Below are 14,906 nucleotides of genomic sequence, written 5' to 3'. Positions count from 1 at the left end.
CTTTGTTATTCTTAAACTTAAAATATACTGGGGAGACTTCCGGTGACGTCATCTAGGATGGACGTTGTAGAAGGGGATCTCTGAGGATCCTCAGCCGTCTAGCCTAATTACAGCACCATTTCCCTGCATATTTCTGCCCAGAAATATTAAAAAAAAGACGAATAAAACCCCAGACATGGCTAACGGACCTAAGAGACCCACCAACCAAGCGGTCTTGAAGTACTTCTCCCCCTCTCCGCGTGGGTCGAGCTCGACCTCGGCGGATCAAGATGGCGCACGCGACGCCACAGCGGCAAACAGTAATCGACAGCAACCTAAAATGAGCTCTTAGCTGGGAGAAGGAAACACTCGTGCTTACCTAGAAGATCTTCTCACCGGTATGCATGAGAAACTGCAGCACTCACTGCTGAAGGACCTGAAGGCAGCCGTCTCAGAATTAAAGGAGGCGATAACAGGCTTATCCCAACGAACTCAAGAACTGGAAGCTAAGCTAGAGGAGGCCCAGCAACATCAATCAGAAGCTGATGAAGAAATCTCAAGGCTGGGAGATGAGATAAACTGGCTCAAAGACGGCATGGAAGATCAGGCCCTAGGCCAGACGATCCCAAGCGTAGACGGGACGTCACTGTCAATTTACACAACTACTCAGCCAAGGAAAAGCTGATGGGGGTCTACAGGAACAAGGATTCCATACAGTTCCAGAGTGAAGCCATCCAGGTGTTTAGGGAACTGTCAAAGGTAACAATTGGGCGCCGGCGTGAGTTGAGACCCCTAACCGCACTGCTATGGAAAAAGGGTTGGGGTTCCCGTTCAAGCTGCTGATCAATAATAACGGGAGATTTCTGTCAATCACTTTCCCTGAAGAAATGGAACAAATCGTACTTACCTTGGGTTTGTTGCCTCCACTAGCCCTGAGCCGAGAACTCCAGAGGTCCCAGGAATGCGGCCGCGCGGGCGGCCCCATCAGAGCATCGGAGGAATGAGGTCGCTTACCTGCTGTTCAACTCCATTGCCCGTCGGTGTTCGACTGGTCGCTGCAGAGAGATCCCGTGGTCTCACGTTGTTTACCTCCAGACGAGGAGGTGTTTTTTCTGTTTGGCAGCCTGCTGTTTTAGCCCACCTCGGAGATGTATGTGGTTGCAATGAGCGGGAGCTGGCCGCTGCGACCTTTCGAGGTCTGAGAGGGGGGGATGGGGTGGGAACCCCGGAGTCCCCCACCCGGTCTGCTCTGGTGGCGATCTGATTTTGGGGGTGGAGGGGGTTGCGGACAGTGGCCCTGTTTGGCCTGCTCCTTTCCGACTTGGATGACCTGGCTGAGTCCTGATGCAGAGGATCCGGTCTATGCGGCAGCGATGGATCAGCTTCGAGTGGTCTGACGGTGGGTGCGGATCCCAGGGTTGGATGGGGGGGATGATGACTCAATCGATGAAGGTCTTGGAGACCTCCTGCAGTTACCGGGATAACAAAGGACTGCCCCCCTGCTATTCCCGCGTGCCGCTCCCCCCCCTTTTCTCTCCTGCTCTCCCGTTCCGCCGGCTGATGCCCCTCTGTGAATGTTGGGCCGGCCAGCTTGGGGGGACGGGTTCCTGGGGGGGTGTTGGGGTGGGGGGGCGTGGACTGAGCAGTCTGAGAGGTCCACGGTGTCCGGATGACCAGTGTCCGGTATACCCTGTATGATACACGGCTGGGTCCTGCCGTGAACTGAAGCTCCTGAGGTTCACGAGAGTTTTTGTTTCTGCTTTCACTACTGTTACAAAAGTTGAATACGGTTCGTCCTCCCTCCCCCCTCTCCTCTACCAACCCCACCCCCTGGAATATTCAAAATTTTACATGCTCTTAAAATATGTAAAAGCATGGGAAGAGGGCGGTGTGAGAGAGAGAGAGAGAGAGAGAGAGAGAGAGAGAGAATATACATATATATATATATACAGTGCTCGACAAACCCGGTCGCCAACTCGCCAGCTGCGATCGGATATTGGCTCGTGGCCAGTAACCTTTCCCCTGCTCTCTCTAAAAAAAATCCCCTGCTCGAAGAAAAAAAAAAAAAACGGAAAAAAAAAAAATCAGAGCTGATTGGCTGTGACGCGGGATGGAGTTGCCAGGACTTCAAACCGCCCTTTCTGCATGGGTAAGTAATGGGGGGGGGGGGAGTGCGTGCGTGTGTTTCTCCTCGTGCGTGTCTCCTCCTCCTCCATAGTATCCTCTTGTATAATTGTGTCAGCTCCTTACAAGACCTGCACTGATCCGGCCATGGAGGAGTTTGTACAGATGCTTGAGGTGGGGGGAATTTAATACACTTTAAATATTTATATATACACTGGGACCTAACATACTCTAATAGGCCGGTGTGCTTCTCTCCCCCCCCCCCCCTCCCTCCGGTGCTACCGCTGCCCACGCGGGTCTGAAGATGCTGCAGTAGCCGGGGCTTTTCTCTCTCCCCCCCCTCCCTCCGGTGCTACCGCTGCCCGCGCGGGTCTGAAGATGCTGCAGTAGCCGGGGCTTTTCTCTCTCCCCCCCCCTCCCTCCGGTGCTACCGCTGCCCGCGCGGGTCTGAAGATGCTGCAGTAGCCGGGGCTTTTCTCTCTTCCCCCCCCCTCCCTCCGGTGCTACCGCTGCCCGCGCGGGTCTGAAGATGCTGCAGTAGCCGGGGCTTTTCTCTCTCTCCCCCCCCCCCTCCCTCCGGTGCTACCGCTGCCCGCGCGGGTCTGAAGATGCTGCAGTAGCCGGGGCTTTTCTCTCTCTCCCCCCCCCTCCCTCCGGTGCTACCGCTGCCCGCGCGGGTCTGAAGATGCTGCAGTAGCCGGGGCTTTTCTCTCTCTCCCCCCCCCTCCCTCCGGTGCTACCGCTGCCCGCGCGGGTCTGCAGGAAGTAGCAGGGTGTTTCTCCTCTCTCCCCTCCGCGCACGTCCCTTCCCGTGTGTGTGTGTGGGTGGGTATGAGAGTGAGATTGAGTGTTTGTGTGTGTATGGGAGAGAGAGATTGAGTGTGTGTGTGTGTATGAGACAGAGATTGAGTGTTTGTTTGTGTGTGTGTATATGGGAGAGAGAGATTGTGTGTGTGTGTGTGTGTGTGTGTGTGTGTGTGTGTGTGTGTGTGTGTGTGTGTGTGTGTGTGTGTGTGTGTGTGTGTGTGTGTGTGTGAGAGAGATTGAGTGTTTGTGTGTATATGGGAGAGAGAGATTGTGTGTGTGTGTGTGTGTGTGTGTGTGTGTGTGTGTGAGAGAGAGAGAGATTGAGTGTTTGTGTGTATATGGGAGAGAGAGATTGAGTGTGTGTGTGTGTGTGTGTGTGTATGAGAGAGAGAATGTGTGTGTGCAGGACACCAGAGGTAACCACCCAGTCACCCCACCCCCCCACCCAGTCACCCACCCAGTCACCCCACCCCCCCACCCAGTCACCCACCCAGTCACCCCACCCCCCCACCCAGTCACCCACCCAGTCACCCCACCCCCCCACCCAGTCACCCACCCAGTCACCCCACCCCCCCACCCAGTTACCCCACCCCCCCACCCAGTCACCCACCCCCCCACCCAGTCACCCCACCCCCCCACCCAGTCAAACGCAGTCACCCATCCAACCCCCCCACGCAGTCACCCAGTCAGTCATCCCACCCCCCACCCAGTCAGTCATATGTCAGTTATCCCACCCCCACCCAGTCAGTTATCCCACCCCCCACCCAGTCAGTTATCCCACCCCCCCAGTCAATCAGTTACCCCCCGTCTCTCCCCCCTCTCTGTCTCTCCCCCTCTCTCTCTGTATCTCCCCCCCTTCTCTGTCTCTCCCCCCCTCTCTGTCTCTCCCCCCTCTCTCTGTCTCTCCCCCCTCTCTCTGTCTCTCCCCCCTCTCTCTGTCTCTCCTCCCCTCTCTCTGTCTCTCCCCCTTCTCTGTCTCTCTCCCGTTCTCTCTCTCCCCCCCTTCTCTGTCTCTCTCCCTCTCTCTCTGTCTCTCCCCCTCTCTCTCTGTCTCTCCCCCTCTCTCTCCCCCTCCCCCTCTCCCCCTTCTCTGTTTCTCCCCCCTTTCTCTGTCTCTCCCCCCTTCTCTGTCTCTCCCCCTCTCTCTCTCTCTCCCCCCCCCCCTCTCTGTCTCTCTGTCTCTCCTCCCCTCCTCTCTGTCGCTCTCCCCTCTCTGTCGCTCTCCCCTCTCTGTCGCTCTCCCCTCTCTGTCGCTCTCCCCTCTCTGTCTCTCTCCCCTCTCTGTCTCTCTCCCCTCTCTGTCTCTCTCCCCTCTATCTCTCTCTCTCTCTCTGTCTCTCCCCCCTCTCTCTGTCTTTCCTCCCCTCTCTCTGTCTCCTCCCCTCTCTCTGTCTCCTCCCCTCTCTCTGTCTCTCCCCCCTTCTCTGTCTCTCTCCCCTTCTCTGTCTCTCTCCCCCTTCTCTGTCTCCCCTCTCTCTCTGTCTCTCCCCCTCTCTCTCTGTCTCTCCCCCTTTCTCTGTCTCTCCCCCCTTTCTCTGTCTCTCCCCCCCTTCTCTGTCTCTCCCCCCCTCTCTGTCTCTCCCCCTCTCTCTGTCTCTCCCCCTCTCTCTGTCTCTCCCCCCCCTCTCTGTCTCTCCCCACCCCCCTCTCTGTCTCTCCCCCCTCTCTTTGTCTCTCCTCCCCCCCTCTGTCGCTCTCCCCTCTATGTCGCTCTCCCCTCTCTGTCGCTCTTCCCTCTATGTCTCTCTCCCCTCTCTCTCTCTCTCCCCTCTGTCTCTCTCTGTCTCTCCTCTGTCTCTCTCTCTCTCTGTCTCTCTCTCACTCTCTGTCTCTCACCCACACTCTCTCTGTCTCACACTCTGGACCTGGATATTTTATTTACCCTATATATCTTATACTACACCGAAATAACAAACTGCTTTCTTCCAGATCTGACTCAAGCTTCACACAGGAAACATCGGAACCCCCCCTAACCCAGAAGACAGGTAGGGAACGCCTCCCCTCCAATGTATAACATTGCGGGAATTAAGGTATCTGGACATTGAGGGACTGCGGATCAGGTAAGATCCCAGGCGGGATTGCTGCTTTAGATATTGTGAAGCGGGGACGTCCAGACACTGGTTAAGGGGTTCAGGAAACTAGTCATTCACATCTGGCTTTTTTTTCTAGATCCGACACACACACACACACACACACACACACACACACACACACACACACACACACACACACACACACGTAACAAGGACTAATTGTAGTATAATGTAATACAATAAATAAACTTATGTCAAAAACGAATGTTCTTACTAGGAATTTACTCAATTTATTTTATTTATGTATTTTTTTAAAAGCGGGCGGGACTAAGGGCGGGGTTGGGGGCGGGACTAGGGGCGGGGTTGGGGGCGGGATTAGGTGGCGAGTAGATTTTTTGGTTCGGCGAGTAGATTTTTGGGTGATTTGTCAAGCACTGTATATATATATATATATATATATATATATATATATATATATATATATATATATATATATATATATATATATATATATATAGTGGTTGACAAATCACCAAAAAATCTACTCGCCACCTAGTACCAAACGTGTGCTGCTTGGGCCAATATTTACTCGCCCGGGGGTTAAATCCACTCGCCCGGGGCGAGCAAATGTATAGGTTTGTCGAACACTGCATATATATATATATATATATATATATATATATATATATATATATATATACACTAGCTGAGAGACCCGGCGTTTCCCGGGATGTAATGTTCCTGCTCTCCTCTCTCTCCTCCCCCTCTCTCTCTTTCCTTGTCTCCCCCCACCCTCACCCCTCTCTCTCCCTCCCCCTCTCTCCTCCCCCCTCTCTCTCTTCCCCCGTCTACCCCCTCTCTCTTCCCCTGTCTCCCCCCTCTCTGTTTGTCCCCCATTCCCATCAATCCAGCTCCCCCCTTCCTTTAGAGGTCCGGTCCCTCCCCCTCATTTACCGGAACGGTCCCCCGACCCCTTTCCAGCTCCGTTCCCCCCTCCTTTACAGTTTCATGCAGTGTGTGTGTGTGTGTGTGTGTGTGCGCGTCAGTCTGTGTGTGTGCGTCAGTCAGTCTGTGTGTGTGTGTGTCTGTGTGTGCGTGCATCAGTCTGTGTGTGCGTGCATCAGTCAGTGTGTGCGTGCGTCAGTCAGTGTGTTTGCGTCAGTGTGTGTGTGTGTGCGTCTGTGTGTGTGTGTGCGTCAGTCAGTGGGTGTGGGTGTGTGCGCACCAGTCAGTGTGTGCGTCAGTCAGTGTGTGTGCTTCAGTGTGTGTGAGTGTGTGTGTGTGTGTGCGCGTCAGTCAGTGTGTGCGTCAGTCAGTGTGTGTGTGTGTGTCAGTTAGTGTGTGTGTGCGTCAGTTAGTGTGTGTGTGCGTCAGTTAGTATGTGTGTGCGTCAGTTAGTATGTGTGTGTGTGTGTGTGCGCACCAGTCAGTGGGTGTGTGTGCGCGCCAGTCAGTGGGTGTGTGTGCGCGCCAGTCAGTGGGTGTGTGTGCGCACCAGTCAGTGGGTGTGTGTGCGCGCCAGTCATTGGGTGTGTGTGCGCGACAGTCAGTGGGTGTGTGTGCGCGACAGGCAGTGGGTGTGTGTGCGCGACAGGCAGTGGGTGTGTGCGCGACAGGCAGTGGGTGTGTGTGCGCGACAGGCAGTGGGTGTGTGTGCGCGACAGGCAGTGGGTGTGTGTGCGCGACAGGCAGTGGGTGTGTGTGCGCGACAGGCAGTGGGTGTGTGTGCGCGACAGGCAGTGGGTGTGTGTGCGCGACAGTCTTTGGGTGTGTGTGCGCGACAGTCTTTGGGTGTGTGTGCGCGACAGTCTGTGTGTGTGAGTGCGCGACAGTCTGTGTGTGTGAGTGCGTCAGTCTGTGAGTGTGTGCGTCAGTCTGTGTGTGTGTGTGCGTCAGTCAGTGGGTGTGTGTGCGCGTCAGTCAATGTGTGTGTTTGTCAGTCTGTGTTTGTGTGTCAGTCAGTGTGTGTGTGTGTTTCAGACAGGCAGTTCGTGTTGCAGTTCGTGAGTCAGTTTGTTGTTGTGTGTGTGCCCCCCTTCCCCCCCTCTGCTTTTTCCTCTGCCCTGTCGCGAAGGTGGGGTGGTGGGTGGTTGTTGATACCTGTTTGCGCTCCCGGCTTCCCGGCCTGGCCGCTGGTCCGATACCTGCTGGTGCCACCTCGGCCGCGGGGGGGGGGGGGAGGTGGGGTTGTTCGTGGGGTGGTGATGGCTGCTGGCGCTACCTCGGCCGCGGGGGTACCTGGCAACTTGTGAGAGGCGGCGGCGTCGGTTACTCGGCGGGCGGCGTCGGTTACTCGGCGGGAGGCGGCGTGTCGAGAAGTGAGGTGGTGGAGGAGGGGGGTGTTTGAGGTGAGGCTGTGGCGCCGAGGAGCGTGCGCCGCTGGCCCCACGGTGCAGAGGCTGGGGTTTGCTGTGGGTGTGGGGGAAATGTGTGGAGAGGTGAGGCTGTGGCGCCGAGGAGCGTGCGCCGCTGGCCGTGGGTAGCGGTGCAGAGGCTGGGGTTTGCTGTGGGTGTGGGGGGGATGTCGGGAGAGGAGAGGTTAGGCAGCGGCGGCACCGAGGAGCAGCCAATGTGGGTGAGTGTGACCAATGTGGCGTGCGGGGCGGGGATGGTCCACGGACCAATCTGATTGGCCAGAGGGTGAGTGACAGACCAACTGACCAATCAGATTGGCTTTATCAGATTGGCCTTTGACAGACATACAACGTTTTGAAAAATATAGGTGTGTGTGTGTGTGTGTGTGTGTGTGTGTGTGTATATATATATATATATGTGTGTGTGTATATATGTGTGTGTGTGTGTGTGTGTGTATATATATATATATACATATACATATATATATGTATATATGTGTAGCCTGGAGCTCCTGCAGCTCCTTGAGACCCCCCTCCCCTGGAGCAGATCGATGGCGGGTGCCGAAAGACCCGACGGCTGCTTCCAAGGGTGGGGGCTGGAGCAGGGAGCAGCGCGGCTTCCCCTGCCTGCGGCCGGTTGCCGGGGACGCGATGGGGCCGTTGCTAAGGCCGCGATCGCGTCTCTAAGGTCCCGGCGGCCGCAGAGCAGGGCGCCGCCATTGAGGACCGTCTCGCGCATGCGCAGTGGACGCGTAGGCGCAGGGAAAGCCCCAGAGCTAGGGATAGCTCGCGCGAGCATAGGGACAGCTCAGGGAGAAGAGAGAAAGCCCGGGAAAGCTTGCGCACGCGCAGTGGAGGGTAAGGAAAGCCCGCGAACCCCTAGCCTACCAGGGAAGGCTCTGAGCTGGGACTACATATCCCATGAGCCTCTGTATGCCCCATGTGACACCAGGGAGCCAATAGGGCTTAGGAAGGCCAGGCAAGGAAAGTGGATACATTGTTTGGACTGCAGCACGTTTGTCAGTTGGAGCTGGGGAGCGGTGAGGGAAGGAAGGGTGCAGAGAGCATGTGCAGCTCCTGCATCGAGTAAGGTCCCCACATCCCAAGTAAAGCCCCAACTCCCCACCAGGTTAGTGGGTAAGTGCTGAGGGACGGCCCAGATAGGGACGCTGCCCTTAGTGCGTGTGTGTGTGCTGTCTTGTCAGGATCACGGCTGGCAGGGCTGTGAGGCCTGACAAGAAGGCATAGTGCTAGTGTGCAGCAAGTTGCTGTACGCGTTACAAAGTTTGCAGTGCGTAGCTGCTAGTGCGTAGCTGCTAGTGTTAGTGTTAGTGTTAGGGTTCAGTGAGTGTCAGGACTGGGATGAGTTAAGGGAGTGGGGCAGGTTATTACCCCGCAGGCCCTAGGAGTTTTCCCCAAGCCACCCCAGGTTGCGGTACAGATAGGGACAGGCCCTAGGTTAGGGTTCCTGTCACTTTAGGGTTAGTTAGGGATAGACAGGGATAGCGGCGGTTGCTGTTCCCGTGATGCGGTTGATGTTGCCGTGATTCGGTTGTGTTCACGTGAAGCGGTGGGACCCTCGTTGGGGTTCCTGGAGAAGTACCTGGATAGGATCAGACGGATGCATCGCACGTCTGACCCTTTTAGAAGAGTGTTGCAGGCCCGAGCATCGGAGTGCTCGGAAGGTATTCAATATATGTGCACCAACAGGCCTAACACATTAATTAGTGACTGCGCAGTCACCCACGTTCTCTATTAGAGTGCGGGACATTGGGTGGGGATTCTCGGGACACTGGGTGGGATCACCTAGTGTTGGGAAGCGTCCTGCGCGATGCAGTAAGTGTCTCCTCTAGAGAGGGACACAGGTTATGATGTTGATATTGCTGTGATCTGTTTCTTGCATGTTGAGTAAAGTCCCTAGTTAATATATATATCTGTGTGAGTATCGATTATTGTGATTGTCCTGCGAGGGAACACTCCCCATATGGTGGGAGCCATCGCAGGTGGAGGCGCTGCATCGTTGGAAGTAAGTACCCCTAGTATAATGGCCCCAGGTTCCCCATGGCGGACGCTCAGCCCTCCTGTGAGCCAACAGGTATAGCACCACACTAAGAAGTAGTCAGATACACCTACACACCCCAATCTCACTTAGGGTGGGGGTAAGAGGGCTACATTTGGAGGCGCTGCTGAGAGACAGACCTGGGGTGCCCTGTTCCATTTTTTTCCCAAATTGTCCAAGTCTCAATTTTTTGTCGCCATGTTTGTGAAGTCCGGACACGAGGTCCTTGCCTGGGCTTTGAGGCAGTATATGGAGCCTGGCCGGGTAGTGGCAGTAGGAGGCCTTCCCGCAACTATGCCCGCGGTTGAGGTTCAGTACTCTATGCGTAAAATTCCAGGGTGGCCGCACGCATGTGTTTTAGATGAAGAACACGATTCCACGGCCCCATGGAAAACCATACTTTTTGTAGCAACCCCCACTGCGGATATATGCCTGGCAGAGGCACCGTCCACCCTGTGTATGCCCGGGGGCCCGTCTGAGGGATACCCCCTAGTGTACGCAGACCTAGTAAAATGGCGTCTCCCGCCAACGCAGGAGAACGCACGTGCTGCTGACTGCAAGCCTGCACTAGATTGTGTTGAGGAAAACTGTCCGGGATTGGCGGGAAAACCAGAAGGCTACCCCCCTATCTATACAGAGAGCCCTAGTGTAATTGCAGAGACTGTGATTAAAATGGAGTCTCTCTCTAGCAGTGAGTCACACCTAAGATGGCGACTCCCGCCAAGTCGGGAGAGCACCAGGACTGTGCAAGAAATTGTTGCAGAGTATTGTCCGGGTTGGGCGCGAAAACCCGAACCCCGCCCCTGCACTGTGAGTGACTCAGCACAGAGCCAGAACCACTCCTTTGCAGAAAGAGCCCCTCCTTCAGATTCCACCAGGGGGAGCAAGCACTGTAACTTTCAACCAAACGTGGATGAGACAGACTGTTCTAGGGAGGAGGAGCCTGACCTCTATATCACTATGAGTTGTGCTGAAGTTAAGTCTGTCTTCAGGGAGAAATTACTTAGGGATTCCCGCTACCAACAACCGGTTGTGGAGGGCCCGTGTGCCCGAGTGAACATTTCAGATCCGGTTCCTGAGCGGGACGAGGTTGAAGTCCCATCGGTGGCGATGCGCCTACCGGCGAACCACCCCAGCGATTATACAGAGGAATCACAGGGTAAGGTGTATATACCCCCACCTTCTAGTGAATCCAGCGACCAGTCACTTGTGGTGATGCGCCTGCCGGCGGACCACTTTAGTGCCAGCAATGAACACCCTATCTTGGCGGATGCAGAGCCTGCTGTGGGCCTGTGTGCCCTAGAGGAGGTGTATCCCGAGGTTGCGGACCCTGCTGTGGGCCCGTGCGCCCTACAATGGTCAGTCCGACCTACTACCGAGGTACCATCGGTCCTGGAATGGGGACCAGTACCAAACGACGATGAGGGTGAGTCGACTGCCCCAGGGGTGTCGGGGGTGAGCCTCCAGGTGACCGCGGAGCACGATGGCTCCTTAAGTCTGGTCATCCGGGCGAAGGGCTCCCCTCTACATCGCGTCCTGGCGGAGGTGTCCTCCTTGGGAGAATCCATCCCAAGCCAGTGGAGTGGTAAGGAACTCCCTAACTCCCCACAATCTCCGATGGAGCTGGCCGTGAAGAAGGCCAGAGTTGCGGCTTATGAACGGAGTATGAGCCCGTGCGCCCCGACACAAGTGGTCCCAGGACTGGGATCCAACGCTCCCGAGTTTTCAGCGCGTAAGTGGACTGCCCCAGAAGTACCGGGGGCAGGTCCCAAGATGGCCGAGGTGGGAACTGACAGCATCCCCGAGGACCTGTTGGCCACCGTGAATCACCGCAGTGGTCGGGTGTCTACTCTTTACCCCCGGTCAGGTGAAACAGAGACATTGTCCAGTGCTCGCTTTTCAGTGAAAGCCTCGCAAGTCCGTAGGGACAAGGACTGTGTAAAGGAAGATCCAGGGAGACTGGCCTCCTTTAAGTCCAAAAAGGAGTGTGCCATTCGCCAAGTCGTGGACCGCGGAAAAGGTCCTGGCCTCCTGGTCTGCCGCATCCCTGCCGCGGATGACCGGGTAAGGGTCTGCTTCAGAGACACTGTGCTACTCCTTCCACCAGGGGGAGGAAGTAGCGAAGAGCCAGTAACTGTCGCTTTAGAGTGTGCTCTCCAATAAATTTTTCTAGGGGAGGCTCACGGACGCAAAAGTGAGGTACCCCCACATGTTCAATTAGGGGCTCCCCACAAATGGTCTCAGCACGCTTCGGTTAATTGGTGTGAAGTGCAATGTAACCTGAAGGGTAAATTCGACACGTGTTGTATGTTCTGTGCCATGCATTTTAATTGTATAAACCTTATGTCAGGGTATGGCGTTCTCCAAGCGAGGACGTTGGATTTTCCACCAGGGGGAGAGTGTAGCCTGGAGCTCCTGCAGCTCCTTGAGACCCCCCTCCCCTGGAGCAGATCGATCGCGGGTGCCGAAAGACCCGACGGCTGCTTCCAAGGGTGGGGGCTGGAGCAGGGAGCAGCGCGGCTTCCCCTGCCTGCGGCCGGTTGCCGGGGACGCGATCGGGCCGTTGCTAAGGCCGCGATCGCGTCTCTAAGGTCCCGGTGGCCGCAGAGCAGGGCGCCGCCATTGAGGACCGTCTCGCGCATGCGCAGTGGACGCGTAGGCGCAGGGAAAGCCCCAGAGCTAGGGATAGCTCGCGCGAGCATAGGGACAGCTCAGGGAGAAGAGAGAAAGCCCGGGAAAGCTTGCGCACGCGCAGTGGAGGGTAAGGAAAGCCCGCGAACCCCTAGCCTACCAGGGAAGGCTCTGAGCTGGGACTACATATCCCATGAGCCTCTGTATGCCCCATGTGACACCAGGGAGCCAATAGGGCTTAGGAAGGCCAGGCAAGGAAAGTGGATACATTGTTTGGACTGCAGCACGTTTGTCAGTTGGAGCTGGGGAGCGGTGAGGGAAGGAAGGGTGCAGAGAGCATGTGCAGCTCCTGCATCGAGTAAGGTCCCCACATCCCAAGTAAGGCCCCAACTCCCCACCAGGTTAGTGGGTAAGTGCTGAGGGACGGCCCAGATAGGGACGCTGCCCTTAGTGCGTGTGTGTGTGCTGTCTTGTCAGGATCACGGCTGGCAGGGCTGTGAGGCCTGACAAGAAGGCATAGTGCTAGTGTGCAGCAAGTTGCTGTACGCGTTACAAAGTTTGCAGTGCGTAGCTGCTAGTGCGTAGCTGCTAGTGTTAGTGTTAGGGTTCAGTGAGTGTCAGGACTGGGATGAGTTAAGGGAGTGGGGCAGGTTATTACCCCGCAGGCCCTAGGAGTTTTCCCCAAGCCACCCCAGGTTGCGGTACAGATAGGGACAGGCCCTAGGTTAGGGTTCCTGTCACTTTAGGGTTAGTTAGGGATAGACAGGGATAGCGGCGGTTGCTGTTCCCGTGATGCGGTTGATGTTGCCGTGATTCGGTTGTGTTCACGTGAAGCGGTGGGACCCTCGTTGGGGTTCCTGGAGAAGTACCTGGATAGGATCAGACGGATGCATCGCACGTCTGACCCTTTTAGAAGAGTGTTGCAGGCCCGAGCATCGGAGTGCTCGGAAGGTATTCAATATATATGTGCACCAACAGGCCTAACACATTAATTAGTGACTGCGCAGTCACCCACGTTCTCTATTAGAGTGCGGGACATTGGGTGGGGATTCTCGGGACACTGGGTGGGATCACCTAGTGTTGGGAAGCGTCCTGCGCGACGCAGTAAGTGTCTCCTCTAGAGAGGGACACAGGTTATGATGTTGATATTGCTGTGATCTGTTTCTTGCATGTTGAGTAAAGTCCCTAGTTAATATATATATCTGTGTGAGTATCGATTATTGTGATTGTCCTGCGAGGGAACACTCCCCCTATGGTGGGAGCCATCGCAGGTGGAGGCGCTGCATCGTTGGAAGTAAGTACCCCTAGTATAATGGCCCCAGGTTCCCCATGGCGGACGCTCAGCCCTCCTGTGAGCCAACAGGTATAGCACCACACTGAGAAGTAGTCAGATACACCTACACACCCCAATCTCACTTAGGGTGGGGGTAAGAGGGCTACATATGTATATATACATATATATATATATGTATATATATATATATGTGTATATATATACACACACACACACACACACACATATATATACATATGTATATATATATATATGTATATATACGTATATATGTATATATGTATATATACATATATATGTATATATGTATATATGTATATATACATATATATGTATATATATATGTATATATGTATATATACATATATATGTATATATACATATATATATTCAAAGAAAAGGGGGAAGGAGGGAAGGGGATAACCTCGCATCTACTCTTACAATATTAATGCCACCATAAGCCAATAAATTACATTACATGAGTTGGAATTGGCGGTGCTCACGGGTTAATAATAGTATGAATGAAAAAGGAAAAAAGGAACCCGTATAGGAGCACTCAGGTATGCAAAATTACAAATAGCATTTTATTAATTGACACAGTGCAAAAAATGGAAAAGAGTACAAGATTAAAAACACTTAATAAAGGCTAGGACCCCTGTCACGGGTACTACCCATAGAAACACTTAGGCAAGGCTAGGGAATAACTCAATAGTATCAACCCTATAACATGAGAATGGATAGTGACTCAAAAGACACATAAATAGACCAGGTAACTCAAAACAGGTTATTGGGTTCACAGGCTACTGTACAATGCACGAGATAATACGTTCTAAGCAACAATAAAGTGACCGGTCAAAATATAAATGACAATCTCAATCCATCATAAATCCGCTGCAGCATGCAGACATATAAACCAACATGTTGTATATCAAATGAAGAGATTAGTTCCTTCCATAATGGGATTTTTGATTTATTGCGTCTCGATGATTCGTGTACCCATGAGTCTTGTGCAGAGGGCTGGGGTGTCAATTCCAGGTTGAACCTAGATCGTTGGTTCATGGAGTATTGAAAAAATGCTTGTTTCCTGTATTTTCCAACTCCTAAGGTCGATGTAATTCCTGGTCAAGAAGTTCTCAACAATAAACCACCCAGATGACATACAGTATCTGAAAGAGTACACAAAATACATGCAATAAATCTTCTTATCAGAATAAGTGTGGGGTACTTCTCTATACACAACAACAGATATAGCATGGTAGGTGTTATAGAAACATCGCATAACCAATGTAATCATTCAGGCCTTTCGGGATCATTGAATCAATTTGTGTGATCCATCTGGTCTCCTTCTTTAGGAGAGCTTTTTCCAGATCACCACCACGTATGCCAAGTGAGACTTTATCATACGCAAAGGCCCTCATTAGCGTGGTGTCAGCCGCATGTTTTGTCAGGAAATGCCTGGCGACACTTGTTATTTTTTTGAAATTGTCAAGGTCTCTTTGCGCATTCTTGACATTCCTCACGTGTTCTAAAATCCGGAATCTGACCTCTCTTGTGGTCATACCAACATAGGGTAGGTCACATGGACATAAAATGCAGTAGATCACCCCTTTGGATTTACAGTTAAG

Source organism: Ascaphus truei, chromosome 2 (genome assembly GCF_040206685.1).
Source record: "Ascaphus truei isolate aAscTru1 chromosome 2, aAscTru1.hap1, whole genome shotgun sequence".
In the NCBI taxonomy this organism is placed as follows: Eukaryota; Metazoa; Chordata; class Amphibia; order Anura; family Ascaphidae; genus Ascaphus; species Ascaphus truei.
This window is presented reverse-complemented; position numbering follows the sequence as displayed.